We start from the raw sequence: 14,784 nt of genomic DNA, 5'->3' as shown, positions 1-14,784 counted from the left end.
ACTAGAAATAACAGAAGTAGCAACAAGGTGACAACATCACACCAGAGAAGTGCATTCACTTTATGTACGTAACCTCTTCCCACTTGTTGTGATTTAATCTCCATGAAGTTTATGCTTCTGAATCTTTTATAGCAGTACTACAAGTAAATTCACACAGCCAGCGGCAGCATTCCAAGCATACACTGTGGCATATTTAACAAAAAATAAAAGCTAAGGTTGAAGACATTGCTTCTGGTAAGTCTCAACATCCAAGTCTCCCACCAGTTTTAGATTCTTTCAAACATTAAATGTCAGACACTCAGAAATCCTGACCAGGGACCACCCCAAACATTAATGGGCAAGTTGTTTTCCACAGGAAGGACCTAATGACCCTTTGACAGCTGGGTCTTAATAAAAGAGAAGGGCCTCTGTTGACTCAGAGTCTATATTGCTTGTTACATGGCAAGTTGTTTTCCACAGGAAGGACCTAATGACCCTTTGACAGCTGGGTCTTAATAAAAGAAAAGGGCCTCTGTTGACTCAGAGTCTATATTGCTTGTTACATTTAACTAGCGGGTTGATCTGAAGCTTTGTTTTAGGACTAATAAAAGAATGTCTTTCAAGTCAACTGATACAACTCACATCAGCTCCACTAGCTCTATTTTCACCTCTTTCATGGAAATTAATTTATAATCCAACCCTAGAACGTTGCTTCTGCAAATTAAACAAAACAAAGCAACTCCTTAAAACAAACGATTTCATGTATACTCAGAAAATTCCCCAGCATGGTAAGCTTTTGAACGCATTCTACAGCATTACTGTGAAGGTTCCTTGGCAAAGGAACTTTAAAATGAAAAAAACGTTAAATCCGCTTGAAGGTAATGAATGAAAGCTGGCAGCTGTCTCGGTAATTAAGAGCCACTTATGGAGTAGAGAAGGAATGCTATAAACTAATGATGTCTACCTTGCTCTAATTATCTATTTCAACAGCCTCACCTTCATGAACTTCCTAAATTTAAACAAACATCAACCACATACAGTAGGTGGCAGCAATTACAAGATCATGCTGCTTTGTAAACCCCCCAAATCTTCCGCATTTTTCTTCTTTATCTACATTTCCAAAATGGCTGCATTCTCAAGATTTTTCTCAATTTTAGTTTTTTTGTTACAAGGAGAAATCAATGCCTCTGAAATATTTCCCTGCCTGTCAAAATCACTGCAAATATTGCAGAAATATAGAACAAGAAATCCAACCTCAACCCTAGACAGGTATAATCAGAGCATTTTGCCTTTTGATAGCTTTAATCTGAATGCCATTATAAAGAATAGACATAAATTTAACTTTAGGTTTTGCAGAAGTCTTTTGACTTATCTGTCTCTTTAACTCATGTTTAAGTGCAAAGTGTTGACTGAATGCAAACAAGCACCACGACATTTTACAGTCAAACCACTGTCGACACGTCATTTGGCTGCAGACTGAGGCTTTCAGTAGCAGTGTGTCAGGAATGCTAACACTGATGGCCACTGTGCCAAAGCCAGCCCACATCGTGTCCTGTCGACAGAGAGAAGAGCTCTTTCTGTCAGAGTATGAAGGGAGCCCAAACCTCAGAGCACAAATAATTGGCACATTCGTCACCTGCCTCCTAAAGTGCTTGGCACATGCTGAGAAATTTACTCAGTCGGCTGGAGGTCCAGCTCTGTACTCCTGCGGGGGAGAGAACCATAAAACTGTGGATATGTAACTGCCCTCTTTTGTCCATGAGATCCCACAATTAAAAGTCTCCTGCAGTGAATATGAAAGTCTCCAGGCCCTAACTGGCGCTTACCTGAACTCCACAGTCGGGGACAGAAAGCCCCCCTCTCAGTCCAGCAGAAAGATTTCTATACAACCAGAATGTTCAGAAGGTGGTATGTGCCCCCTCCCTACCTGTCACCCCCCACTGTGATGAGCGACCTTACCCAGGAAACACAGGTTTTTCTTTGTTCTGTCAACCCTTCCCACAACCCTTACTCTGGACTAAGAGGAAGCAGCCAGAATCCCGAAAAACCACCCTTTACCCAGCTGCTCATGTTTTCACAGCCTGAGGTAGCAAAGATACACCTCATAGGGGCCTGAGCCTACACAGGTCAGGCCACTCAGACTAGCAGGCAACTTGGGATCTATGGGGAGCATTTAGGCATAAACCTTTTTCAGCACCTGCTTCCCCTACCACGTTAAGTGGCTGTCTCTTGGGACACTCCCTTGGATACAGACCGTGGTCTGTGGTACCACTGCAGAAGAATCCCGGGGCCTGAGACAGGCGGGAGAGGTTGCGGCAGGCGATGAGCCCCAATGAGCATGGATACACTGAGCCCATTGGTCGTCTGTGGTACCACTGCAGAAGAATCCCGGGGCCTGAGACAGGCGGGAGAGGTTGCGGCAGGTGATGAGCCCCAATGAGCATGGATACACTGAGCCCATTGGTCTTTCCCAGCAAAACCCTTGCAGCGTGCTGGCAAAGGCTGGGACGGAGCAGGGAGGCTGCCAGCACCTGCCAGGAGGTGATATTCCTGCGTGCTGGGGAAAAACAACTGCAAAGCCAAATTCCAACCAGAACACGTCAGGTGGGTCTCCAGGGATGAAGTGCACCAACACTGCAGACCACATAAGGCCACTATCCTAAGGGAACCTGCCTATAGGGAGTTTTCCCTTCCTCTGTCTGACTCATGAGCCCCTCAAGGGATTTAGAACTAGTGGAAGGAACTGATGCTTATGCTAAGAGCCATTTGGAAGTCCACAAAGTCTCCTCCCAAAGGAGAAAGTTCTGAGTTTAAGTAGAATCCATCAGAAAAATCAAAACAACCAAGGATAATTTTTTTATTCCTCACTAGTTAAGTGAAATCACTTATATTATGCTAAACTACATAGCTTAGAAGAAAAGTGTGTGTCATGTCTACTCCACTTGTGCTCTAGGTTCATGTAAGACCAATTCAAATATTACCTACTTTTTTCCCTTCGAAGAAGCTACAGCTGGCAGCACTTCACTACTCTGATCTTCATATCACGGGATGTTTTAAATAAGGAATTTCTTGCTATCTTTTGTTTCTTTCTACTTTTTCTAGGCGCTTCAAGCATGATTATGATATAGCTTATTGACAGAATAATTTTTCGTAAGAACATTTTACTTATTAAGTGATTATAGTGATATGGTGATTTAAGTTACAGCTCTTAAATTTAACTTACCAAAAAGATTCCAAATAATTGATCTAAGATGCAGGGAAATAAAAAGCACTTATCTTGGAAGCCAGTGTGTTATCCTGAAGCATCTGAAACAAGTACAGTAGGCCCCTGGTGAATAGGTTCCCATGGTGCTCTAACACCTCTCCTTAACTCAGGATACTTTCAATCAGAGAAGCTCAACTATCCCTGGGGAAGCCTGGGCTGTTTCAGATGGAAAACAAAGTGATGTTTGGAGGACAAATCCCAGTAGCTGCAGTATAATTAACTGCTGTTGAAATTATTCCCTTGAACTTGTCTGTCAGCCAGAGGTGCTGGTGAACAGCACTTACTCCATGAGCATAAGCCTTGTAAATTGAAAACTGAGTGGCCCATAAACCCCTCACTCACATCAACGATCCTGCCACTAGCAAAAGCTAGCTTCCTCTTTTGCTTTGCTGGAACTACTTACCCTGGGGAAGGTGAGGCCTGAGTTTCAGTGTACAGACCACACCTTTAATTCAAAAGATTATCAAGGTGTTTGCTTAAAGGGAAAAGAAGAACAAGGGATGTCTACAAAAGTAAGACTTTCTACGCTGTACTTCACAGGACCCAAGTGTACCTCACATCTAAGGCTGACTTACTTATAGTAAGAGAATCGAGTCTCATGTTAACTAGCCCTGATCCCCGGAGTTTGAAATGGTTAACTCCCTCCCAGGGGGAGAAAAAAAAAGTGATAGAGTGTTGTCTTCATGTAGACAGATCCATTAGGATAAGAAAGGAACTATCTAGACAAGGTCAAGATTTATTTTTGCAGACTCGATTCCCAAATTAATTTAACTTACAGCATAATAACTGCAAGGTTAACCTTCATTTAATATGGAAAGTCCTTCTTTTTAAACTAGTGATATTCAAGAGTGTAGACTGGACCAGAAATGGAATCATCTTCTTAGGCAAGGGTGTGGATGTGGATAAGACTAACCCCCACAAGGCAGCTGCCACTCGCCCTTGCACATCTCCATCTTCTACATCCTGGAACCAAACCATACGAACTTCCTCAAACACAAAAGTGTAAACTTTGGCAAGCTACTCCCATCTGTCTGGATTATGTGAGTTCGGGGTCACCAGCTGCTTTTAGGGGAACATAATCTTCGAGGATTACACACCTTTCATCAGACACCTGTTTAGCTCAGCAAATCCTGCTGAAAGGTCCACATCAGTAGACAGCACTGGGTTTGTAAGCCTGGGAACAGACACCAGGCCAGAGATTTATGGCAGCTCTTGAGCAGAGGAAATCTGAGGACTCTAACCACGTTATCTTGTGCTTGGAGACGGAAATTCACTGGTCTACACTCATCTGTTACTGGTTTCAGGGGGTGAGCAGCACTGTGACCAAGTGGATGAATGGCATTTTATCAGTTTAAATAGTGATAAATGAACTTGACAGGCTATTTATGTCTCCTTGTTTAAATTTTGTGGTGATTTTGCAATTAGTGCACAAGGAAGCTGAGCCTCAGTGCTCACATCATTTTAAGAGAACAGCAGTGTTCTAAATGACCTATGACCTACCTGAAGGTTACTATTCTCTATTTATTAAAAAATACAGATGCTTCCCTGGCAAAATTGGAAAATTTGAATTTTTCTGATATTTTACATTTTGAAACTGGAAATGTAAGGCATATCTCTCCCATAGTTCTATGGGCCTGTTATATAACTACATGAATAAATATTGTTTCTCGAGGTCCCAACGTGTGGTCTCCCAGGCACTCAGCATCAACAACCTGGGAACTTGCAAGAACTCAGACCCTACCTCAGACCTACTGAAGTAAAACCTTCGGGTGCAAGGCTAAGCACATGTGCTTTAACAAACGCCCCACCCCCACCCCCATGTTGCACACAAGTTTGAGGACCACCGCTATAAACCTGGAGCTGCTGGTTTTGATGAGGATGTGAAAACCTTCTTGTGAAGTAAGGAGAACCACTAAATAGACAGTGGAACTTAAGAATTTCAAACAGGTGAGGCCTCACCCAGCTCCTTGGTGGCAGAGAACTGGAGAATGAAATCTCCAAAGCCCCACGAGACCGATATTTAGCTAGAGGTGACTGAGTTGCTGAATCGATACGTCCACGTATTCTACACGTGTGCTTCTTAACCCTCACTGTGAAAACAAATCACCTCTTGTAACAATATGGATTCTGGGCCGGCCCGGTGGCGCACTGGATAGTGCGCCGCTTGGGAAGCGCGGCGGCGCTCCCACCCGAGGGTTCGGATCCCACATACAGACCGGTTCCCGCTCACTGGCTGAGCGAGGCGCGGGAGCAACGCCGAGGGTTGCAATCCCGTTGCCGGTACGGGGGCAACACTGAGGGTTGCGATCCGTTGCCGGACACGGAAAAAGACAAAAAGACAAAAACAAACAAACAACAAAAAAACTGCGATCCGTTGCCGGACACGGAAAAAGACAAAAAGACAAAAACAAACAAACAAACAAACAACAAAAAAAACAATATGGATTCTGATTCAGTAGGTCTGGTATGGGGCCTGAGATTCCACATTTTAAACAATTTCCTATACCATGGACCACATTTGACTAGCAAGGGTTTGAACATTAAATCAGTGATTCTCAAACATTTTGGTCTCAGAACCTCTTTACCTTTTAATTAGTTATTTAAGACTCCAAAGAGCTTTCGTTTATAATGACTACATCTATTGATTTTATTGAGAAATTTGACAAATATTTATTTATTAATTCATTAAAAAAAATAAACCCATTATGTGTTAAGATAATTTTTGTGGAAAAAACATCTTTAAAATATAAAGAAAAATAGTGAGAAGAGTGAGAAATTTAACATTTTGCAAATCTTTTCAACATCTGGCTTAAGAAAAGACAGCTAGATTCTCGTATCTGCTTTGGTATTCAACCTGTTATGATATCACAGGTCATGAAATTTCTGGAAAACTCCACTGTACACCCATGAGAGTGGAAAGGAAAAATAGTATCTTAGCATTACTTTGAAAATAGTTATGACCTTGCAGACTCTCTGGACCATACTGAGACCATCTGCATTACAGAAAAGATGAGAAGAATTTTTAAAAGTTGGGCAACAAAGTCACAGGTATTTTAAAACAGTACATCATACAGTATATTGAATACAGTATGAATCATAAAAGGCTCTATGGTTGGCTAAGAGCACGGGCTCTGGAGCCGGACCACCTAGAATGAAATCTGGGGCCCACCATGCACAGCTATATGGTCTTGGGCAATTTATTTAACCTCTCTGTGCTAACGATCTCTCATCCACAAAATGCAGATAATAATTGTATCTATCTCTCACAGTTGTAAGAATTAAATGAGTTAATACAAAGCATATAGAACATTTTTTGGCATGTTACAGTAACCCTATATATGTGTTAGCTATTGTTATTATTATCCAACATTTTGAATGAATGAAATCTCAAAGTGATCATCTGGGTGACTAAATATCCTTAACATAGAGGAAAGAAAGAAAATGTGCACAGAAGGCAGGAGACAGACTGCTCTGTGGTCAGACTGAGAAGAGCTACTTTCCTTTTCCTTTTGCCCAAGACACCTGAAAACCATCCACTGCCTCAGACAGTTCTCCCCCATGCAGATAACTGTGCTCCCTCTCCCTCCCAGTTAGCCACCCCAATACAAATTTAATTAAAGGAAGAGGTCATAAAAAACAAATTCTGCCTCAGGAATGGTCTCAAGAAACTGATGACTGAAAGTCCTCAGCAAGCACAGTTCTGTGCCCTCAAATTCCCTTTGGCCATTAAGTCCTTTAACTTCAAGGACTACCCTTGGGAAACAACAAACCCATCAAACCACAAAAACAATGACTGCTTAGGGCTTCAGCAGAACCCAGAGACAGATGAAACAAAAACCCAAATGTTCTATAAGACTCAATTGTGTCCCCAGGAAACTGGCTTGAGCCAGTGAACAGAGAGAGCGGAGACAGCAGGTCTTTGGGGAAGGAAGACTGGCTGCCCTGGGTCACACACCCGTCTGTTTCTCTAAGCCTCTCTTAGATCTTTCTTCTCAAGGATCCCACAAGCTCCTTGGCAGACCACTGCAGTGTTGAGCTCCTCCTCAGTTACATGGAGGGGCCACTGGTCTTTCTTACTGAACGCCCCCCACTCCTCCCTCCAAGTCCACCCACTCAGGAGAGGAGTGGTCTTCCTTCAACTCCCCCTGTGGAAGGCGTAGGCAGGGGTATGCCTCCCCTGGTGCTCTGTGGTGTGTATGAGCTTACAGGCTATGCTGGAGTTTATCAGATGGTTTCCACCGTTCTGTGGGTGACATGGACTCTCTTAAAGCAGGTAGTCATTCTGCATGTCAGTCATGCAGGGAAAAGGTAGGTGCTTGGATAGAAAGTGAACTCACAAGAAGGGCATCAGGTGGCAGGAAAGGGGACTCCCCTCTCTCTGTGGTACCTTGTCTTGAGCAGGGTGACATCTGTGAATGTGCTCCTGAGTTGGGAAGTGACCAGGACAGCACCTGTTGCATGGAAGCAGGCTGAGGGCTAGAGACAAGACCCTGTGAGACAGCCACAGACCAAAGATGAGTCAACGTACGTTTATAATGACCACAGAATTCAGCGACAGTGCCTCTCTTTTCACTCCTTTTCCTGTCCTCTGGACTGACCCAGTGGTTCTCGACTCTGGTTGCACAACAGAATCACATGGGGGGCTTTAAAAGCTACAGATGTCTGTGTCCCACACAACCTCAACTCTTGTTTATCTCAGGCCAGTCTGGTTCCAGATACATTATGGGTTACATTAAGAAAAGGGCCTTGGGGACTATACTTGGGCCAGAATATTAAAGGGGGTGTAGCACTAATCCTACTTTTCCATTTCTGCCACCCCAAGGGCTGTGGTGGTAGCAGTGGTGCTTTATGAGAGATCCAAGCAGAAGGTAAGCCTTGGGGAAATGGAGACACAAACGCTTGAGGCTAGGGAGAAGGATGGCCACTCGGTAAAGAGAATTCTATACTTCACAGATGTTTCATTTAATTTGTTAAATATTCAGCTGAGGAGTATTTGTTAGTGTAAGATGTATAACCACAAGCAAGGTCCTGGTCTAATGTATTAGAAGAATAAAATTTTTCTTTCTAAGAAGATGACCAACTATGAAATAGAGTCAGTCTGTCAATTTCCTTGATAGGAAAATGAGGCACCTGTGACACTGGACAAAATGATCACAGAAAAAAGAGATGTTACTGTGTCAGTATCACTTAGGCCCAAATTAAAATTGGGGAAGGCAAGAACTTAAAAAATGTTTACTTAAATATATTTGGGAAGTAACCAAATTGTTTATGAAGCCCATTACCTATCACAAGGAAAGCTCTGATCGTCATTCAGAGGCATTTCCAGTTAGGTAATGGTAAAGCACCGGAGCCGTGGCCTTCAAACATGACAGAAAATAGAAAGACACATCAGAGTAATGCCTTCCTCTTTGAACTTTTGTGATTTTCCACAGTTCAAACCACTTTTAAATTCTGGAATATTTTAGGAAAAACAAATTTACAAATAATTTTGTTTAAAGATGAAATCAATGTGACATTTTAAAATTATTTCCTCTTATAAATAAGCAAAAGTCCAAATTAGAGATTTAATCTGAAAAATTACTTCAGAAAATAATTTAATTCTTCAGTTTACACCTGCAACAAAAGGATCTTCAATATCTGTCCCTTGGGCTTGTTACTCAAGTTAAAACCTGGATAAAATTTTGACATCTAAGTTACAAAATCCTGGTAACAAGAATTTACCATTGAAAAGTTACAAAATTTCAAACTCTCCATTAAACACATACACACTTCAAATAAAGCATCTGCTCCAAGCAAATGACTACATGCACTTATAATACTGCACCTGTGAGACTACTTTCCTATTGCTAAAACATTGCAATTAAACTTTTCCATAAATAAATTACTAAAAACAAAAGCTGGGGTTTCTTTTGCCCACTTGTATGGGTCAAAGAACCTCAGTTCTGTGGGGGCAGCTGAGATGGTTCATTCTAATTTCTAGTCATCTGGTCCAATCCCAGCCACAGGCAGATGAGAGGAGGCGCATTTACATCGTGTGGACACTGCCACTGACTTCAGAACCAGGCTTTGGGAGAAAGGACAGCTGAGAGCCACTTGCCTTTCCGTTTGCTCTCCCACAGCCCCTAAAATACTGTGTGTGTTTGTGTCTGTGTGTGAGTGTGGGTGTGGGTGTATGTGTGTGTGGGTGTGGGTGTATACCAGCTGTAATTTTCAAAAATAGGACAAAGTATGTTGTAATTCCAATTCTGGATGATGAGCTTTCACACAGCAAACACAAATATACCACAAGATTGAAGAAAAAAGTGGGAATACAAATCTCTTTAAAATTTTTCTTTGTTTTCAAACAAAGTACATTTCAAAAGGGAATCTGCCAGTCTTTGAGATAACTTTCTGAAATCAAAGCACAGCCCACAGCCTAACCTGACTGATCAACTACTGCTGAAAATGTAAGGCAGAGAAAAACTATCTCTAGTTGTCCTCAGTTATCTAGACAAATAATCCCTCTCTGCTGGTCTACTTTTCTTTTCACTTAGTTTTCATTTTCCTCCCAAATGCTTTCAAACATGATTTGAGGTAAAAAGTCTCTGGCAATAAACGGCTGTGTCCCCACAGGGCTTCTGCTGAGCCTGTGTTGAAGCCCTGCAGCACACATGGGTGGGGGTGGGTAGGTACGGATGGGGCACTCAGATAAGGGATTGGGTGGTTTATCAGTGGATTTGGTGTCATGGAGGCATCTAGCCTTTAAAGACCAAATCAGCTATGGTAGATGTTAGCTGTTAGAAAAACAAAAACATCTGCAATATTACTACTAGTGGTACTAGAAGATATCACTTAGTAGGTGATTCATTTCTGCAAGACCCGTGAATGAGCCACTACTCTGTCCACTGTTTAAACTAACTAATACTAGCAGTAGCTAGAGTGAAGACTTTGGTAACAATACATTAATACTAGCAGAGCTTCAGCCACAACATACTTATATTATCCCCAGGGGCCTTTTCTATGTGGTCACTGTGAAAGAATTTCCATTCAAATTTCAAATAATTGGAATGGTTTAGTAGTGTGTTCAGCAGTTGAGTACCTACTATGTGCTAGGCACTGTTCTAGTTACGTTGTATAGAGACACTGCATTTTCCAAATTTAATGAAGAAAAAGCTCTGGGAGTTTAATTTAACTAGTATGCAACTGCTGAATGCAAGAACCACAAACTACGTAAATAACAGGAACTCAATAGACACTTTAACAGCTAAAGTTCATTTTTAAAAAATCAATATGCTACATTGCAAGCAATTAATCACACTGCAATCATCATTTAGAAATCAAAGTACAATGCAGATACTCATGGGGGTATATACAACTAGGTGGAAGTGTGTGATTACAGACGAGTAGATTGGAGTAGATTGAAGCTGTAAATTATGTAACTGTCTCTTGTAATTACGCTGCTTGAGAACCTTGAGAACCGAAACAAACTTCCTGTATAATTTTGTAGGAGAATGAAGACCAAGATACAGAATTGCTTTTTAGTTTGTTTTAACCCTTCAATAGCTATTTAATTATGTATGATGAGGTCAAAGAAAGTTTACGCTTAATTTATGAAAAGTTGGCAGAGAGGTATTTCAAAGTAAATCCTCTGAAAAGCTCCAGATTATTAATGAAATCTGGTGTTTTTTCTTCCTCTTTAAAAAAGATTTATCAAAATTATTTGGTAAAATAAACAATGTTTAAAACAAATTCACAGGCATCATTCATTTTATTTTCTCTCTAAAAACATTCACTATGGTCTGCAAATTTTTAACTGCCTGCAACTGAAAAGCTGCAGTGGGGAAAGGCTGTCTGAGTCTTCAGATGCATCTTCTGCTTTGGTAGCGAAAAATCCTATTCACTTCCTTAAATTCACAGAGAAAAGCTCCAATGCAGGGCAAACCACAGGGTGGGACTTCTAATCTACAAAACAAGAATCATCTCCTCCTTAAGAGGGAAGCCTGTTTTTGCAGTAAGTAATCAGCGGAGCCTTGTTTCAACACATTTTAAGACATTATAGCCTTTTTCTTCCCTTTCTCAAAATCTACCTCTTCTCTTCTATAAGCACTCTTTCTAGTGCCTAAAGATCTGCCTCCCGATTTTGGAACTGCTTCATGCCCAGCATTCTAGGAGGATGGAAGGCAGTTTCCTCTACACACTTAACAGTGACTGTCGTGTTGCTTCCCCTCATTTTGGATCTTAAAAAAAAAAAAAGAAAAAGGAAAAACAGAAAACAAACAAAAAAAGCACTAATACCATAGAGCCCCTTCTTTATCTCTTTGACCCTACAGTTATACATTTTTCTCTTCCCTCCACCCCTATTCCACATGGCCATTCATTGCCGGAATCCTCCATTTCATTACCATTCTGTTAACAAACAACCCTTCAATTATGTTTCTCTAAGCTTAAGAGTTGAAGCCAAATTTACAGGAATGCTGTTCTATAATGGACTAAACTCAACGCTTGAGAGGATACAATTCTTGTAAGTTTCAGTACATTTCCTTCACATAAAAATGGTTTTACAAAGGCTGGCACAGAGTTGATGCCAATATACCAAATACTTGGGTACTGTACTCACATTTTCATCTTAAAGCAGTAAAGGTGAAAAACTGCATCTCTCTTTAAAACAAAACCCAAGCTTGAAGACAGATACTATAGGGTGTGCCCTCTCATTTACAATTGCTTTCTTTAAAAAACAAAAATAAAACACAGATTACAGAAAATTACATAAAACAAATATACAGCTTAATGGATTACTGTAAGGCAACTGCCCTTGTAACTATCACCCAAGACCAAGAAATAGAAGTTTGCCAGCTACCCCCTCAAAACCTTCCATTTGTCCCAGGTAATTATCGTTCCTTTCTCCCTCATAAGTAACCACTACCCTGATTTTTACAGAAATCCTTTATGTTTCTTTTACCACCAAAATATCCCAGGCACTAGTCCAATCTTGTCCATTAAAAAAAATTGAAATGTCTTTTCAGTTTCTTTTAATCTATGGGTTCCCCCTCCACCCCTTTCTTTTCCTTACAATTTATCAGTTAATAAACTGGGGCCATTTGACCTATAGAGTTTCCACAGTCTGGATGTTGCTGATTGCCTACTTGCACTACACAGTTCAATAGTTCCTCTTTACTCTGTATTTCCTGCAAAATGGCAGCTGGATCCAGAGGCTTGATCAGACTTGGGTTCAATCCTTTGGCAAAACTATAAATTTCCTTAATCAGGAGGTACATAATTTCTGGTTGTTCCTCTTTTTGTAAGGCAGCAGTTTATGTTCCATGTCTAGATCCATTAATTCACTGGGGGAGAGGGGACTGCAAAATGGTTATATTATAATTCTATCACTTTAATTTCCTGTGTTAGCTTGAATGCATTTATAAAAAGATGTTTACCTTCATTTAGTACTTGGTTACCCAGTGGTACAGTCTACATAGGAAAGACAGAATAAATGTTTTATTTACCAGTTTTCAGGACAATAAATTGGTTCCCAACATCCTCTAAATTAGCTTGCTTTTTAATATCTTTATGAACTTATGAATTTAAACATTTGATTGGTTTCAATCAATTGCAATTGTTATATTTATTATTATATTTATTATCCAGTAAGAGCCTCTTCAGGTTGACTCCTGGGTCCTTTTGATACAACCCTGTCAAGCTCTTTTACTTGCCTGTAATCCTGTTTGTGATGCCAATTGTTGAGGTAGGGCTGGCTCTGGAGCTGACAGACCCCTCAAGCCGATTCACAGACTGGGTCACAAACCCTTCACACAGCAGGCTGGGTCCCCAGACCTCTCAAACGCAGGTCTATGAGCTAGGTAACCAGGCAAACGGGTCCTTGAAAGCCATAGGTTGGAGAACATGGCCATGCAAGGCAGACACCCAAGGCAGTCAACACTAGCCAAGTGCCAGGCACTGTGCATGCACACTAACTCCACCCACACGTAATTTATTTACAAAAAATGCACTGCACCACCCCAACTGGACCTAAGGTGAGGGGGCCTGATTAAACTATCTTCCCAACAGATCCTAATAATTTTTGCTTCCTTGCTGTCTAGTATGACAAGAAGAAACACTCTTTATCATTTAACATTATTTAAAATGACTCAATCTGCTTCTCAAAAAAGTCATATACAAATTTAATGTGTAGAGTGAGGTCCACCTGTATTACATTTTCTCACGATTTCAATACCTTCTGCTATGTAATTGTACTGCATATTTTTACAATGTTGACACATGGTTACATGCATAACTGAATTGCTTTTAACCCACTCAACTATTTTTACGCGCTTTAGACACATTAATTTAAAACAATTTTGTTTAGAAAAAAAGTTTGTCTATGACGTTAACCCAAAGCAGGACTCAATATAAATAATTATAAAATAGAGGTTTTTATATTGGTAAACACGAAAATGTAGTGTGAATATTAGAATAAAAACATGTTAACCAAAAATTTATGGAGGAAATAATCAGAGTCCTAACTAGTATTTTCCTAACACAACTCAAAATGACTTAAAGAAAACTTTTTGCTTTACCTCCAAATTGTTATTTTTAAAATTTTCTTTTTCTGACTATTTTTCCTTAGGAGGTCTCATAATGAAAATTTGACATCATGTACCACCATATCCATGACTTCCATTCATCAATCTGTTACGTAACTGGTTCTGTTGGATACTTGTCAGCTCTGAGCCATTCACTCTCAGAAACACACACTGACAGAATCCCTAATTATCCGCTGCTCCGTTATCCCATACACCAATAAAAATTGATTAAAAAAACAAACAAACAAAAAGCCACCTCACAATCAGCTGAAATTATAAATGTGTTTAGAAATACCATCACAACGGGGGTTAGTGAATTTTTATCTTAGAATATTCTACATCAAACATAATGTCTCTCCTATAAGCTGGAAATGTTTAATGGGAAATAGTTCCTTTAAATTCAAACTAGGCATAGAACTATTTTCAACCAATCAGAACAAAATTTTTCTCGACCTTGTTTTGACAATGGAAAAATGCTTCATTTGCATATGTCTAAACAGGGAAAACAGCAAAGGGAGTTGGAAGCATTTCCTCCTCTGCACTGCCAGGGCCTTCTTGCACTTGGCATCACAGGGCTGGGATGAATCCTGTGTGTGTCTGACCCTCTAGTACCCTACTGGAGGGCAACAACTACATCATTCATCCTCATGTCTTCATCACCTAGGCCATCTCTGACAGTCCTTGTAAAGCATGTTTGCTGAAGGAAGGGACCAAAAGATAAATTCATGAAAAAAAGCAAAGACGTACGGGGAGATCCGAGACCAAGCAGCAATTCTGTCAGAGCTGGGTGCATCTGGTTGGTGTTGACGTTGATACAAAGAAGATTAACTGACTCAGACCTTCATTTATTCATTTATTCCTTTATTGTGCACCCACGAGGAGATAGGCACTGTGCTTGTGGCCTTGGAGTTCAGCAGGGAACAAGTCCCTGCCCTCATGATGGCGTCGCTCAGGTTCCATTTACTGCTGAAGATTAGGTTA

At 40.7% G+C, this 14,784-nt stretch overlaps 1 protein-coding gene across 1 annotated transcript in view; it reads right to left on the bottom strand.

Annotated features, from left to right (window-relative positions):
• The window catches only part of KAT6B (K(lysine) acetyltransferase 6B), a 197,795-nt gene that overhangs the window by 11,617 nt on the left and 171,394 nt on the right, over nucleotides 1-14,784 (bottom strand). The gene's annotated exons all lie outside the window — the stretch shown is intronic.

This window comes from Galeopterus variegatus, unplaced genomic scaffold (genome assembly GCF_000696425.1).
Source record: "Galeopterus variegatus unplaced genomic scaffold, G_variegatus-3.0.2 Scaffold2232, whole genome shotgun sequence".
In the NCBI taxonomy this organism is placed as follows: domain Eukaryota; kingdom Metazoa; phylum Chordata; class Mammalia; order Dermoptera; family Cynocephalidae; genus Galeopterus; species Galeopterus variegatus.
The sequence above is the reverse complement of the archived record's forward strand: the minus strand, read 5'-3'. Positions and strand labels throughout refer to the sequence as shown.